The sequence below is a fragment of the Heterodontus francisci genome, chromosome 6, assembly GCF_036365525.1.
Source record: "Heterodontus francisci isolate sHetFra1 chromosome 6, sHetFra1.hap1, whole genome shotgun sequence".
NCBI lineage: Eukaryota > Metazoa > Chordata > Chondrichthyes > Heterodontiformes > Heterodontidae > Heterodontus > Heterodontus francisci.
The window spans coordinates 78,116,510-78,132,429 of record NC_090376.1 but is presented as its reverse complement, the minus strand read 5'-3'; the positions used below and the strand labels follow the sequence as shown (position 1 = coordinate 78,132,429).

The 15,920-nt window shown below is 46.5% G+C and overlaps 1 protein-coding gene across 3 annotated transcripts in view; it reads left to right on the top strand.

Annotated features, from left to right (window-relative positions):
- The window catches only part of dlg2 (discs, large homolog 2 (Drosophila)), a 1,345,388-nt gene that overhangs the window by 876,244 nt on the left and 453,224 nt on the right, over positions 1 to 15,920 (top strand). The window lies entirely within an intron of this gene.

Here is a 15,920-nt window from a genome sequence, read left to right as displayed (position 1 = left end):
TCATCATTAAGCACTGTAATTAAGTCAACCTGTGGAGGGTCGCAACTGATTTTCTTATGTAAGTTGATATACCTACCCAAATTCGGTCACCATTGAAAGTGCTATATATGACACAGTTGTACAGTACCCCTTGGAAAACTGAAGAATACAGATTTTCTTCTGTAACTGAGGGGACGGTAGTGTCATGGTAATGTTACTGGACTAGTAATCTAAAGGCCTGGACTAATGCTCCAGAGAAACAAATTCAAATCCCATCAAGGCAGCTGGTGGAATTTAAATTCAATTAATTAATAAATCTGGAGTAAAAAGCTGGCCTCAGTAATGGTGACAGTGAAACTACCGGATTGTTGTAAAAACCCATCTGGTTCACTCATGTCCTTTTGGGAAGGAAATCTGCTGTCCTTACCCGGTCTGGCTTATGTGTGACTCCACACCCACATAAATGTGGTTGACTCTTAGCTACCCTCTGAAATGGCCTATCAAGAAACTAGCTGTATCAAACCGCAACAGAAAAGTCAAAAAAGAATAAAACCAGATGGACCACCTGACATTGACCTAGGCACCAGAAACGACAAAGCCACACCCAGCCCATTCGACCCTGCAGAGTCCTATTCACTAACATTTGGGACCTTATGCAAAAATTGGGAGAGCTATTCCACAGACTAGGCAACAGCCTGACATATTCATACTCACTGAATCATACCTTACAGCCAATGTCCCAGACTCCTCCATCACCATCCCTGGGTATGTCCTGTCCCACTGGCAGGACAGACTCGCCCCAGGTGGCGGCACAGTGGTGTACAGAAGGTCCTCAGTAGGAAACTCCTCTTTGCTGATGATGCTGCATTAACATCCCACACAGAAGAGTGTCTGCAGAGACTCATCGACAGGACTGCGGCTGCCTGCAACAAATTTGGCCTAACCATCAGCCTCAAGAAAACGAACATCATGGGACAGGACATCAGAAATGCTCCATCCATCAATATCGGCGACCACGCTCTGGAAATGGTTCAAGAGTTCACCTACCTAGGCTCAACTATCACCAGTAACCTGTCTCACGATGCAGAAATCAACAAGCGTATGGGAAAGGCGTCCGCTGCTATGTCCAGACTGGCCAAGAGGGTGTGGGAAAATGGCGCACTGACATGGTACACAAAAGTCCGAGTGTTTCAAGCTTGTGTCCTCAGTACTTTGCTCTACGGCAGCGTGGCCTGTTCACCGAATGTCAGCCAAGAGTGATGTCTCAACACGTTCCATCTTCGCTGCCTCCGGAGAATCCTTGGCATCAGGTGGCAGGACCGTATCTCCAACGCAGAAGTCCTCAAGGCGGCCAACATCCCCAGCATATACACCCTACTGAGCCAGCGGCGCTTGAGATGGCTTGGCCATGTGAGCCACATGGAAGATGGCAGGATCTCCAAGGACGCATTGTACAGCGAGCTCGTCACTGGTATCAGACCCACCGGCTGTCCATGTCTCCGATTTAAAGACATCTGCAAACACGACATGAAGTCCTATGACATTGGCCACAAGACGTGAGAGTCAGTTACCAGTGATCGCCAGAGCTGGCGGACAGCCATAAAGGCGAGGCTAATGAGTGGCGAGTCGAAGAGACTGAGCAGTTGGCAGGAAAAAAGAAAGAAGTGCAAGGAGAGAACCAACTGTGTAACAGCCCCAACAACCAATTTTATCTGCAGCGCCTGTAGAAGAGTCTGTCACTCTAGAATTGGCCTTTATAGCCACTCCAGGCGCAGTTTCACAAACCACTGACCACCTCTAGGCGCTTACCCATTGTGTCTCAAGACAAGGAGGCCAAAGAAGACTGGCAGGACAGACTCACCTGAGGTGGTGGCACAGTGGTGTACAGTAGAGAGGGAGTGACTCCAGACCCCATGAAGTCTCATGGCATCAGGCAGAGGATGGTAAGATTTCTGCTTCAGCCTAGTTTACCTATACCACATGGACTGCAGTGGCTCAAGAAGGCAGCTCACCACCATCTTCTCAAGGGCCATTAGGGATGAGCAACAAATACTGGCCTTGCCAGCAACGCTCACATCCCATGAAAGAATTAAAAACAGATCAAAGCTCATGAAAATCCTTGCTCATATATCAATGCTTTTGTATGCAACATTAGATAATTGTTAAAGTAAATAATTTGATTTTTTTATATCTGGTTTTGAGCTCTGAGGGTTGGTTCTCTGCAGAGTCACAGAGATCAGAGAACCAGCTGTACAGCAAATGCCCAGCAGGCCATTATTATGGAATTTATCAATTGTAAGCTACAGCCTCATATTGTACCTTGCACTGGGAGGTATGCCAAAGAAATGGGTGGAAAATTGTCTTAAAGGTCTGCTGAGAAAATTAAAAGGCTGCAGCTATGTAAAGTTACAAATAAAATCAAATTGCTGTCAAACAGTCGTCGCTATTTCCTATCTTGAGACACAAAGAGGAGCTAGCAAATATGGTGGGTAGCAAATAAATATAGAAGATGGAAATGGTGCTTGTAGGCAAGTGGCATAGTATCTAAATACCATTTGTTGGCTTGTGAACTGATGCAGTGGAAGAACTTTTGAATGAGATGGGTATGAGGAGAGTTGCCTTGTTTGTATTCCAGGACACCCTCTCCAGAAGACAACACACCTGGCAAGAGATTGTAAAAAAAATTTGAGGGAGGATGTGATCTTAACTGCTGCTAGCTGTGTGTTCCCTATATTTGTTCTTCCATCAGATGACACAAATGTGCAACTGTCTCCCTGTTAACCTAGAGATTGCAGAGTCATTTATTCATGGTTGTTTCAGGGCCTGCAGATAGATGACAGATCAGTGGCATATGGCACGTGTGGACCATTTGTTCTGATGCCATACTTATTTCATCTTGACCACTTAAACCATGAAATATTGCATTTGATATTGGAAAAACTTCTTTTAATGTGCTTTTTTAATCTGTTGCTGTTCAGTTGAAATCCTGTATATGCTTCTTGCAGTCTATTTTAAAGCGAATTGGCAGACAATAATGGACAATTTTTGGGGAAATTTTTAAAAGCAAGCTGACGGTAATGAATATAATAAAGGTCAACAAAATACTGAAAAGATACTATAAACATTGCAACCTTTAAGAATTACATTTCATATGAAACTTCTCTTCTGCCCATTCAAATGGGCTTTGAAGGCACAAATAACAGGAAATTGTGGCAGTATTCATTTAAATATGTTTGCATGCACTCTGAAGCCTTAATGAGGCATTGGCATGAAATCTAAACTTAGCACTTTATTCAAAAAATATACTTTATTCAAAAAAATTGTAAAAGTATATTATATAACAGTTCAAATTTGACTTCATATAAATTGTAATACAGTTCAATTTCTGATAATATCCTGTGCTACCCTGAGGTGCCTCACTACACTTAGAATTACAGGTTATATTTACAATATGCATTTCATGTCAAACATCCTCTGATGCATACCGCCCAAGGGGTTTTACACAGTTTCCAAACCCTCGTTGTACTATGGCGGGAGAGCTTAGTCACTGGCCTTTCCCCATTGAGACTTTGCGATGGCTACCCCAAGCTTTAGTGCATGATATATCTAGATATACAGTTAACAGTGCCATCCCTCAGCATGTAGTCCTGGACCTTGGAATGTGCCAGTCTGCAACATTGGGTCATGGACAGCTCTTTGCACTGAAAGACCAGCAAGTTTCAGGCAGACCAAAGAGCGTCTTTCACTGAGTTCCAGCAGCAGTTGATGTTTGCCTTGGTATGTGTCCCTGGGAACAGCCATAGAGCACAGAGTGATCCTTTATGAAACTGCTTCCCGGAGATAGGGTGCGCTGGTTGCATTGTAGCTCTCAGCCTTCCAGAGCTGGGGTTTATTGTGACTGGGGTGTGGAGGGCCCTTCCCCGCTTTAAGTGTTTCAGAGCCCTTCACCTCCTTTATGCTTTACTGCTTTTTCTGTTGGTGGACTTTCTTGTTGTTCCTCTTCTGACGAAAAGCATCCACTGGTGTCTGTTTGGGGCATCAGCCATTTCTTGCTGCTAGTTTACATGAGGCTTTTTCCTTTTGTGTCTTCTTTGCTGTTTTCCTTTTAACCACTTGCTAGTCTCCTTGTTGTTCCACTGCTGCCTCCTCTTCAATCGATTCTCTCTGCTCTAGAGGAGGCTGAAGGGTGATGTTCTGAGTTTGGCAGTTTTCTGAAGTGTTCTTCCCATTTTTGTCACTCACCATGTCCTCTTACTTATTGTCATGCTCTGCCGAGGGTGGGGTGTGAATCTCCTTTGAAGCAGCCCTGTTTTATCACTCCTTCTTTAATTGCCTCTGCATAGGTGGCACTGCATTATGGGCAGGCCTTGTAGAGGAGGCCAGCCTCACCACGCAGCTTGCAGCACCTGCTGTCCTTGCATTCCTTTATCTGGTGACCTTCCTCTGGCAGTTTCTGCTGAGGTTTGTGCTGCAGATGGCGGCCATGTGCCCAGATTTGCCCAGGTAAGACAAACTCTGGGCTGCCCAGTGTACACCAGCAGCCTCGACTTCCTCCGCTGACAAAGCTGGAGGTTCCCTTGGTATCCACCTTCAAGGTCACCTTGACCTGCTGCTTGCTAGTTGAAATCCCAAAAAAGTTTGTTGACTTCTCTGCTGTTTGCAGCCACCTCAATGCACCTGGCGAGGAACATAAGCACATCCACAACAGGGGGAGTTGTACATGTGTATTGTTACCACATGGTTCCATTGTGATAGTAGCATAAACAGTGGATGTGCAGTGAGGATCGTCAGTGGTGCCTGGTTTCCTTTCTTCGTGAATACCTACAGAAACTTCAGGCGTCCCGCAACATTTTTGAATGTGACGTCAAAATATTCATTGCTGGGGAAATCTTACAGACAGATGAAGTCCAGGGCTTGAAATCTACAGCTGTCGAATAGGATCCATGGGCGTGCCTTCTTCCTTCTTCTTCACCATCACCCTGACAGTGTTACGCACCACTTGGCTTGGATCTCGGATGTTGATTGCAGCCATAGCTGAATGTTGAGTCTTCGTTGGATTGATGTTAAGCCTGAGCCAGCATGAAGATCCACCAATCACAAGAGAGCTCAAATGGCGCTGGGGCATTAGGCCAAAGTCAGCATTGAGAGCCATTCAAAAACAAACAAACTAAAAGACTCGCAACTTGGAACTTACACTTGAACTTAGTCAAAAGGCCAGGTTAGTACACAAAATGCAGCCAAATGAAAAGTTGTGATGCAGAAAGAATCAAGAACATATTTTACCTAAGGTTCACTCACACAATTTTTCAATTCCTCTGGCAACTGTCCTGCGCCTATGCCACCAGCACAGCTGATCATGCAATACTTTTCACCAAGAAGCAGGTTGATACTTTTCTATTTTTTTTTCTGCCTCTCTACTGCAGAGGAGGCTTTCATTCCATCAGTCTGGGTCAAATTAAACATAAACACCAGACATAAACAAATCATGTACTGTCTCACAGTACCAAATCAGTTGCTTTATTTTAAGTGCTGTTTATAATTTTTAGATTTTAATTTAATAATTACTACAATCACAGAGAGCACTTTAGTGCTTTCACATTGCATTATTTGTTTGCAAATATAAATAATCCACTCATTTGAGCATCCCTAAAACAGAGAAGGAATTATTTGTGGAATTACCTTACCTAATATTAGAGTGCATATTTAGCTATATGAATTCATGCAGTGACAAAATTTTGTATATGTTTTCATGTTCCTTTTTGGTTACTGTTTGAAACGAAATGCATGGTATTACTTGTCCTCAGAAGTGCAAGTCTGATGTTATTGACACATTATAAAAATTGAATACAACTGCTTTACGGAAGCGCTGATGAAGCAGAAGTAGTTCTGATTGCAGTGTTTTCACACAATCAAAAATTTCATACCACCATAGTGTGGCCTACACTTATACAAAAATAAGTATATGGTCATGCTGCTTTATAAGCTTTTTAAATATTCTATGGTTATTGACATATCTTGCAACTGTGGTCACTTTCCAGTCAAAGTTAATTTATAGAGAATGTTCAAAATATGAAAATTCACTAATGCTATTATACAAATATAGTTTAATTGCTGTTCACACTGCCTCCAACTAACAACTAAATTAAAATTCCACTATGCACACACCTGCTACTATATTAAATGCCTTAACTGTTTCTCCTCAGTAAACTAGGCAAGACTATCCTGTTTGCAGCCATTAAATCTCTTATGGGGATGATTATGCAGCAATATAGAAAAAGTAGAGCAATGATAAAATAACCATGCTGGTATAAGCAGTAACCAGTGGTAACAGTAGTGATTACAGCCTGTGTTACTTCAGGCTATTTCCATCAATAAAAATGTAAAACTAATTTTAAATTAACAAGTCCATTGTCTAATAAAAAAAACACAGCTTTATTATTTTTTAAACAGAAAGACAGCAGTATCTAAACATACTATTTTAATTCTCACTAATATTTATAATGAGATATATGTAACTTTTTCAAATCACTGTGATGTCCTTGGGAAGAACAGTAATATTCAGCCAGAGTTAGTAAGAGATGGAACTGCTGCATGTGCTTTTAAAATATGGATTCCTTTTATTATTATTTTTTTAATTTCCAAAATATACTTTATTCATAAAAATCTGCAAAAATTACATTGCCAAACAGTTTAAAACAGCACCAAAAAATACAAACATTGCAAGGGAGATCAGTTTCCTTCAATACTATCAAGAGTTTCTTCACAACCCTTCCATTTCACTATTGTCATGCCAATTACAGTTTCACATTTACAGCAAATGAAAATATCAACGATACAGTTCGAGGGGTTTCCCATGGATCCAGCCCCTCAGTTCAGCTTGGTGGGGGGACCTTACACTGTGGTCTTTCCCCATTGAGCCTTTGCTGCGGCTGCACCAAGCTTTAGTGCGTCCCTCAGCACGTAGGTGTCAGTCTGCAACATTCGGTGGTGGACAACTCTTTGCGCTGGAAGACCAGCAAGTTTTGGGCAGACCAAAGGGCGTCTTTCACCGAATTGATAGTCCTCCAGCAGCAGTTGATGTTTGTCTCGGTGTGCGTCCCTGGGAACAGCCCGTAGAGCACAGACTCCTGTGTTACAGAGCTGCTTGGGATGAACCTCGACAAAAACCACTGCATCTCTTTCCACACCTGCTTTGCAAAGGCACATTCCAGAAGGAGGTGGGCGACCGTCTCTTCCCCACCACAGCCACCGCGGGGGCATTGTGCGGAGGGGGCGAGACTTCGGGTGTGCATGAAGGATCTGACGGGGAGGGCCCTTCTCACCACCAGCCAAGCTACGTCTTGGTGCTTGTTTGAAAGTTCTGGTGATGAGGCATTCCGCCAAATGACTTTGACAGTCTGCTCGGGGAACCATCCGACAGGATCCACCGTCTCCTTTTCCCGTAGGGCCTTGAGGACATTCCGTGCAGACCACTGCCTGATGGACCGGTGGTCAAAGGTGTTTTCCCGCAGAAACTGCTCCACGAAGGATAGGTGGTACGGCACGGCCCAACTGCATGGAGCGTCCCGCGGCAATGTGCCCAGGCCCATCCTTCGCAACACCGGGGACAGATAGAAACTCAGCACGTAGTGACACTTGGAGTTTGCGTACTGGAGATCTACACACAGCTTGATGCAGCCGCACACGAAGGTGGTCATCAGGATGAGGGCCACGTTGGGTACATTTTACCCGCCCTTGTCCAGAGATTTGAACATCGTGTCCCTCCGGACCCGGTCCATTTTAGATCCCCAGCCGAAGCGGAAAATGGCTCGGGTGACTGCCACAGCGTAGGAGTGGGATATGGGCCAGACCTGCGCCACGTAGAGCAACAACGTGAGCGCTTCGCACCTGATGACCAGGTTCTTACCCACAATGGAGAGAGATCGCTGCCCCCACATGCCCAACTTTTGTCGTACCTTGGCTACTCGCTCCTCCCATGTATTGGTGCACGCCCCGGCCCTTCCGAACCATATCTGACCTGACGGTGAAGGGGACAAAGGACCGGTCAGCCCAGTTCCCAAAGAACATGGCCTCGCTCTTGCCGTGGTTAACTTTGGCTCCTGAGGCCAGTTCGAACTGGTCGCAGATGCTCATCAGTCTGCGCACGGACAGCGGATCCGAGCAGAAGACGGCGACGTCATCCATGTACAGGGAGGTTTTGACCTGAGTGCCTCCGCTGCCTGGGATTGCCGCCCCTCTTATGCTCGCATCCTTCCTAATAGACTCAGCAAAGGGTTCAATACAGCAAACAAACAAGACCAGGGAGAGAGGACAGCCCTGTCTGACTCCAGATTTGATCGGGAAACTTTCCGATTCCCACCCGTTGATTGAGACTGCGCTACTGATATTCGTGTAGAGCAGTTGGATCCAATTGCAGATTCCCTCCCCAAACCCCATTTTGGAAAGCACGTCCATCATGTAGGTGTGCGATTTCCTGTCAAAAGCCTTCTCCTGGTCCAGGCTGATGAGGCAGGTGTCCACCCTCCTGTCCCATACGTAGGCGATCGTATCCCTGAGTAGCGCGAGACTATCAGAGATCTTCCTGCCGGTTACAGTACAGGTCTGATCGGGGTGAATCACCAACTCCAGAGCAGATTTGACTCGACTGGCTATGACTTTGGACAGAATCTTGTAATCAACATTAAGCAGTGAGATGGGCTGACAATTTCTGATTTCTGCCCTCTCCCCCTTCTGCTTGTAAATGAGGGTGATGATGCCTTTCCTCATGGATTCTGCCATGCTGCCGGCCAGGAGCATACTCTCGTATACTTCCAGCAGGTCCGGGCCGACCCAGTCCCACAGGCCCGAGTACAACTCGACCGGTAAGCCGTCGCTCCCGGGAGTTTTACTCGTCTGGAAGGACTCGACGGCCTTTGTCAGCTCGTCCAGAGTTAGCGGCTTGTCCAATCTCTCCCTCCTGCTGTCCTCTAAGACCTCTGTGATAGATGACAGGAAGGACTGGGAGGCTCTGCTGTCTGTGGGCTTCGCGTCATACAGCCCAGCATAAAAGGATTTGCTGATCCTTAGTATGTCGGACTGCGAAGACGTTACCGAGCCATTTTCTTCCTTCAGGCTGCTGATAACAGAGCTCTCTCTGTGTACCTTTTGGAAGAAGTAACGCGAGCACGTCTCATCCTGCTCGATGGAGCGGACTCTGGACCGGAAGATGATCTTGGAGGCCTCCTTGGCAAAGAGCGAGGCCTGCTGGCTCTTCACCTCTTGGAGGTCCTCCTTGACCTCGACCCCCATTGACTGCAACCGGAGCAGATTTTGCATACTTTTCTGGAGTCGGGACATTTCCCTCTGTCTCTCTCTCGCCCTCTGAACACCTTTGTGGATGAAGAACCTCTTGATGTTCTCCTTGATCGCTTCCCACCAGTGAACTGGAGACTCAAAGAGGGGTTTCACGGTCCTCCAACCTTTGTAATCCCTTTTGAGTTCCTCAACGTTCTCTGGGGTCAGCAGTGTAGCATTGAGCTTCCACGTCCCTCTGCCAACCCGCTGGTCGTCCTTGTAAGTGACAGTCGGACAGTAAGAGGCAGTGGTCGGAGAAGAACACCGGCTTGACGTCGGTGGATCCGACCGTGACAGCACGGGACACAAACAGGAAGTCAATCCTGGAACGGGCAGACCCGTCCGATCTTGACCATGTGTATCTGCGCTGTGCTCCGTCTGCAGGTTTGCTGAAGACGTCGTGCAGTTTGGCATCTTTAACTGTTTCCATTAGGAATCTGGACGTAGAGTCCAGTTTGCTGTCGTCACTGCTGGATCGTCCAGCCGCATCGATGATGCAGTTGAAGTCACCGCCTAGGATGACCGGCCTGGACGTCGCCAGCAGCAGTGGGAGCTGCTGGAAGACGGTCAGCCGCTTGCTGCGTTGTACCGGGGCGTACAAGTTGATCAACCGGAGCGGAGCATTGTTGTACATCACGTCTGCTACGAGGAGGCGACCGCCCACCACCTCCTTAACTTCGGAGATGGTGAAGGTACCTCCTCGCAGCAGAATACCCAGGCCGGAGGAATGGCAATCATTACCCCCCGACCAGATCGATGGCCCGTGGGACCACCATCGCGACCACTGCCTGTAGGTGCTGAGGTGTGGTATTCCACACTCCTGCAGAAACAGTAGGTCAGCTTTGACCTTGGCAAGGTAATCCAAGGTTGAAACACATCGCGTAGTAGATTTAATACTACGCACATTAATGGAAGCAATTCTTACACCCATATTTTAAAAGTTATTTGTTGCTTCCCATACCATTTGTCCTTGCTAGTCCCAGTCCTTCGGGATGTTCCTGCATACCCATCGTGTGCGCAAGCAGTTTCACGTTGGTTGGGCTCAGAAACCCCTCCTGCTTTTTCATGCAGTGTTTGTTCCGCTCGGGTGACATCGTGGGGGTCTTGTAGGCAGAGGGGATTGGGTTGTCCTCAGCTGCTTCCATCTGTTCCTCCTCGGAAACATCACTGCTCCCGGCTTCCCGGAGCTCAGGTGCGCCAGACGTGTCTTTGCTCCCGGTGTCCCGGAGCTGAGATGCGTTGGCCACGTCGTTACGTGTGGCGCATTGGGGTTGGGGCACGCCGGGCCCATCACAGCTTCCAGTGCCCAGGGGCTGGGATGCTTTATCATCCATCTCGGAGTTCTGCCGCCTCTTTTGAAGGGGCTGTCGTTCCAGCATTCCCCCGTCCAGTGAAGAGGAGTTGTTGCAGTCTGATTCAGAAGGTAGCCTCCTCTTGCCACTGGTTTGGGTGGTGGCCTGTTGCGCTTTGGGGTGTTTTTTCTTTGCGGTTTTCCTCTGGACCAATTGCCACTGACCCGTTTGTCCATCTGCTGCCTCCTCCTCCATTGATTCTGTCTGTGGAGGAGGGGTTTCCGGGCGCTGGGTAGGTGCTGGGTCGCTGGTTTCAGCTGCCTCCCCTTCCTTCTCACGTTGAAGTTCCTCACTGCGGAGAAGGTTGCTGGTCTCCTTTCGAACAGCAGACGCCTTCGTCGAACCTTCTCCCGGCCTTTCCTTGGATCTTACCGCCTGAGCATAACTGAGGCAGCGTTTGGGACAGGTTTTGTAGAGATAGCCTGCCGCACCGCACAAGTTGCAACACTTAGCCTGCTTACAGTCCTTGGTCTGATGGCCTTCCTCCTTGCAGTTCTTGCAAACAACCGTGCTGCAGTTGGCTGCCATGTGACCAGATTTGCCACAGGTGCGGCAAACTCTGGGCTGTCCAGCGTAGACCAAGAAGCCTCGACTTCCCCCGATAGCGAAGCTGGAGGGAGGGTGGATGATGGCTCCACTGGGATCTACCTTCAAGGTCACCTTGACCTGCCGCTTGCTGGTCCAAATCCCAAAGGGGTCCTTGACATCAGTGCTGCTGCCGCCCACCTCAACGTACCTGGCGAGAAAGGTGAGTACATCCACCACTGGAACATGGGGGTTGTAGAGGTGAATCGTCACCACCCGGTCCCGTTGTGACGGAAGCGTGAAGAGCGGCTACGCTGTGAGGATCGACAGTGGCGCCCGGTCCCCTTTCTCCTTGATCGCCTTCAGGAACTTGATGCATCCCGCCACGTTCCAGAATGTCACATCGAAGTATCCACTGCTGGGGAAATCCTGCAGGCAGAAGACGTCCGTCGCTTGAAATCCGCAGCAATCGAAGAGAATTTTCTTGATGAAGAAGGTGCGATCGACCGGTGCATCTCCTTCCTTGTCCTTCACGACCACCCAAACGGTGTTGCGCACTCCCAGGCCTGAAGCTCGAAAATTGGTTATAGCCATTTTACTCAAAGCTTCCCCAGGATCAAAAGGCAATGATCATGGTCTCTTCTCAATCAAATAAGCACTGATAAGAACAGATACTACACTTGATTTTAGCCAAAAGGCGAGAATATGGATTCCTTTTATTATTATTCCAGACTCCCTCTGCTGGTATATCAGTGTATGATAACCTTAAGTGGACAAATGCACAATGCAACACACTACATCCCTCCCCTTCTTAGTAAATGAGAGGCATATCATGTTTCAATAGTTTGTTTCCAAAAGTGTAAACAATAAACTTAAGCATAACTTGAACATTCAACATCACCAGTAACACTATTACATATTCTAATGTTTGTATTAATTTAACAGTGCACTCAGTCATATACAATGAGATGAAAGATTTGTTCACCAACTGACAATAGTTCACTTTGTAATATAATCACTTTGGTATGGTAGACATTTTCTGTCACAAGTAGGATATCATCTGATATCAGGTGTAGTCTCATTTAACTCATGTTCTTCATCTGAGATGCTGATGTTGGAACTGGATTCAATGCTCACGATTGGTGTTTTCAGGACTTTGAAGAATGACGCGTTTCATGTGATGATTTGCGAACTGCACTTAGTTTTGTTCATTGATCCGTTTGTGTTGATCACAACAAATAGTTAAATGTCATAAGGAGTTGTTTGCTTTCCAACATGACCATCACATTTCACAAGCATTTTATCTCCTGGGCTTTCATTTGACCTTTCTGTTCTCCGTTGCGTTTGCATACATGTTTTGTTCTTTCATGGGATATGGGCATTGCTGGCAAGACCAGCATTTGTTGTCTATCCATAACTGCTGTTGACAACTGAGTGGTGTGTTAGGCCATTTCAGCAGACAGTTAAGAGTCAAACATATTGCTGTGTGTCTGGAGTCACATGTAGGCCAGAACAGGTAAGGACGGCAGATTTCCTAAAGAACATTAGTGAACCTGATGGGTTTTTTGCGGCAATCGGCGATAGCTACAGGGCACCAATACTGTGACTAGCTTTCAACTCCAGGCTTTTATTAATTACATTTAAATTCCACCAGCTGCCGTGGCGGGATTTGAACCCACATCCCCAGGGCATTAACCTGGGCCTCTGGAAGTGACATTACCACTACACTACCATCTCTCCCTGATCATGTTGATCATTAGCTCTGCAGGGTAGTTCACCAAGACGTGTGCACATAGGGTGTGCAAAGATGAGTGTAGCCGGAGGTTTTCTGGTAGTCGAGTGAGGCATTGCTCTGTAAGTATGAAGAAAGTGATACAGCCTTTGCTTCCACGACTTGCTCTCAGCTGTAGCTTTACATATCACCTTTTTCCAAGATATGCATAAATCTCTCGACTTTTCCATTAGCTCTTGGCCAACGGGGTGTGATTTTTCGATGAGTAAAACCTAGGTTGTTTGCAAATTTGCTGAACTCTTCGCTATTGAATGGGAGACCATTGTCACTTCTTACTGTTTGAAGGCATTTGACAAGGTGCCATGCCAAAAGTTACTAAACAAAGTAAGAGCCCATGGTATGGGAGTAACATATTAGCATGGATAGAGGATTGGTTAGCTAACAGGAAACAGAAAGTAAGCATAAATGGGTCTTTTTCAGGTTGGCAAACTGTAACTAGTGGAGTGCCACAGGGATCAGTGCTGGGGCCTCAACTATTTATAATCTATATCAATGAATTGGATGAAGGGACAGAATGTATTTGCTGATGACACAAAGATAGGTAGGAGAGTAAGTTGTGAAGAGGACATAAGGAGTCTGCAAAAGGATATAGATAGTGGTAGACAGATTCTTGACAAACAAGGGAGTCAAAGGGTATTGGGGGTAAGCGGGAAAGTGAAGTTGAGTCCACAAAGAGATCAGCCATGATCTTATAGAATGGCGGAGCATGCTCAATGGGCTGAAGAGCCTACTCTTGCTCTTAGTTTGTATGTTTGTATGTCCAACTTAAATGCTGTCAGTAGAAAGTAGACAAACACCTCTTAAAAGCAAAAATACCTGAAAACAGTTTTCTTATTTTTCACCATACTCATTGCTACTGTTGTATGATTGCTTTTAAGAGTGATGCCCCTTTAAGATATTAGTATGCTAATGAGCTGTGCCAGGATGCAGTCATGTGACTACATGCCAGTCTCGCTCTGCTACTGTAAAACCAAGAGTCAAGTCCTGTAAATAGTTAGCTCTACACTATATATACTTGTTAGCTGTTTAATAAACCTGTTTTGAGATCTTCAATCAACTGAACTCCCGCATCTCATTTATATTGCATCAGGCAACACAAAAAGCTTTTTCGTTACAGTCACTGTGATGTTCTTGGGAAGAACAGTAATATTCAGCCAGTGTTAGTAAGAGACAGAATTTCTGCACATGCTTTTAAAACATGCATTCCTTTTATTATTATTCCAAACTCCCACTGCTGGTATAAAAACACAAAGTACTGGAAATACTTAGCAGGTCTGGCAGCATCTGTGGAAAGAGAAGCAGAGTTAATGTGACCTTTAAAAACCTGAAACATTAACTCTGCTTCTCTCTCCACAGATGCTGCCAGACCCGCTGAGTATTTCCAGTATCTGCTGTTTTATTTCAGATTTCCAGCATCCGTGGTATTTTGCTTTTATCCCTCAGCTGGTAAATGTGTGTATGGTAGCCTTAAAGTGGACAAAATGTACAATGTAGTTCTCAATATACTGCAATCACTGGCTACACTGCTTCATGATGTTAGTTCATTGACTTTCTACCAATTAAATCAAAACAAATAGTATCATGGAAAAAGCTCTGTAATACATGCCTCAATGTAGTTCCCATTTGAGACCATTATCCCTTTATATTTTCTCCTCCTGCACCTCCATTCAATCATAGTGATTGTTCGAGATCTTATCACTCCAGAATTATATGGTCAACTCGCCAGTGAGGTATGAAAACTTAATCAACAAATTTTCATGTAGCTTACCTAATGGTACATTTGAGCCTGAAGCTGGGATCTTGTGGAGGTGGCACAGCTCCTGGTACTGTCCGAAAAGGTAGATGTGCCCCACTTTTCTCATCCCCTTCTGTTGCCCCCACCCCTGGCGTGATCCTCTGTTGTTCCGGAAGCAAGGTTTCTGGCGCCAAAATTTCCGGCGCCAAGTTCTCCATCTCTTTAAAGGCAGGAATCATGCCTCCAAGAGCTGCTGGTGAATCAGAGGGCTGGCAGCTCAGCAGTGTCACCTGGAGCAGTGGCCACTGCCAGTACTTTTTAGTTTAGTTTAGAGATACAGCACTGAAACAGGCCCTTCGGCCCACTGAGTCTATGCCGACCATCAGCCACCCATTTATATTAATCCTACACTAATCCCATATTCCTACCACATCCCCACCTGTCCCTATATTTCCCTACCACCTACCTATACGAGGGACAATTTATAATGGCCAATTTACCTACCAACCTGCAAGTCTTTAGGCTTGTGGGAGGAAACCGGAGCACCCGGAGAAAACCCACGCAGACACAGGGAGAACTTGCAAACTCCACACAGACAGTTCCCAGAATTGAACCCCCGGGTCGCTGGAGCTGTGAGGCTGTGGTGCTAACCACTGCGCCACTGTGCCGCCCCTGTGCCACTGTGCCACCCCACTGTGCCTACTGCAGAGGCCTTTGACCCAGGCCCAGAGGTGGAAGCCCAGACCTCAGGTAAGTGAGGCAGGGTCGCTGGGCCAGTCCAGTAGGCCTCGCGAAGGGGGTGATTGAGTGTGCGTGAAATCCAGGAGAGGGGAATCCCTGGAGGTGGAGGTTTTGGTGGTGGTGGACCTCCATGGGCCACAGATTGCCCACAAAGGAGGGATCCCCACTTCTACCCCCCCCTCCCCCCCACACCCCAAGCACATAGGTACATTCAACAGTTTAAGTTTAGGCCAATTTTAAAACTAATGGGATGGGTCAGCAATGGGCCCTCCTCCGCCACCCCCCCCCCCCCCGCTACCCATCACGATTATATGGGACCACCTACCTCCAACCCCGCAATGGGGCACTCATAAAATCCAGCCCTGAGTTTCTTAGTGGCTGAGCAGGTAAGGTTTTTAGATTGATTTATTTTGTGAATCATTCATTATACTTTAGTTCTAAAATTGGCCTAACCTTAAAGTGT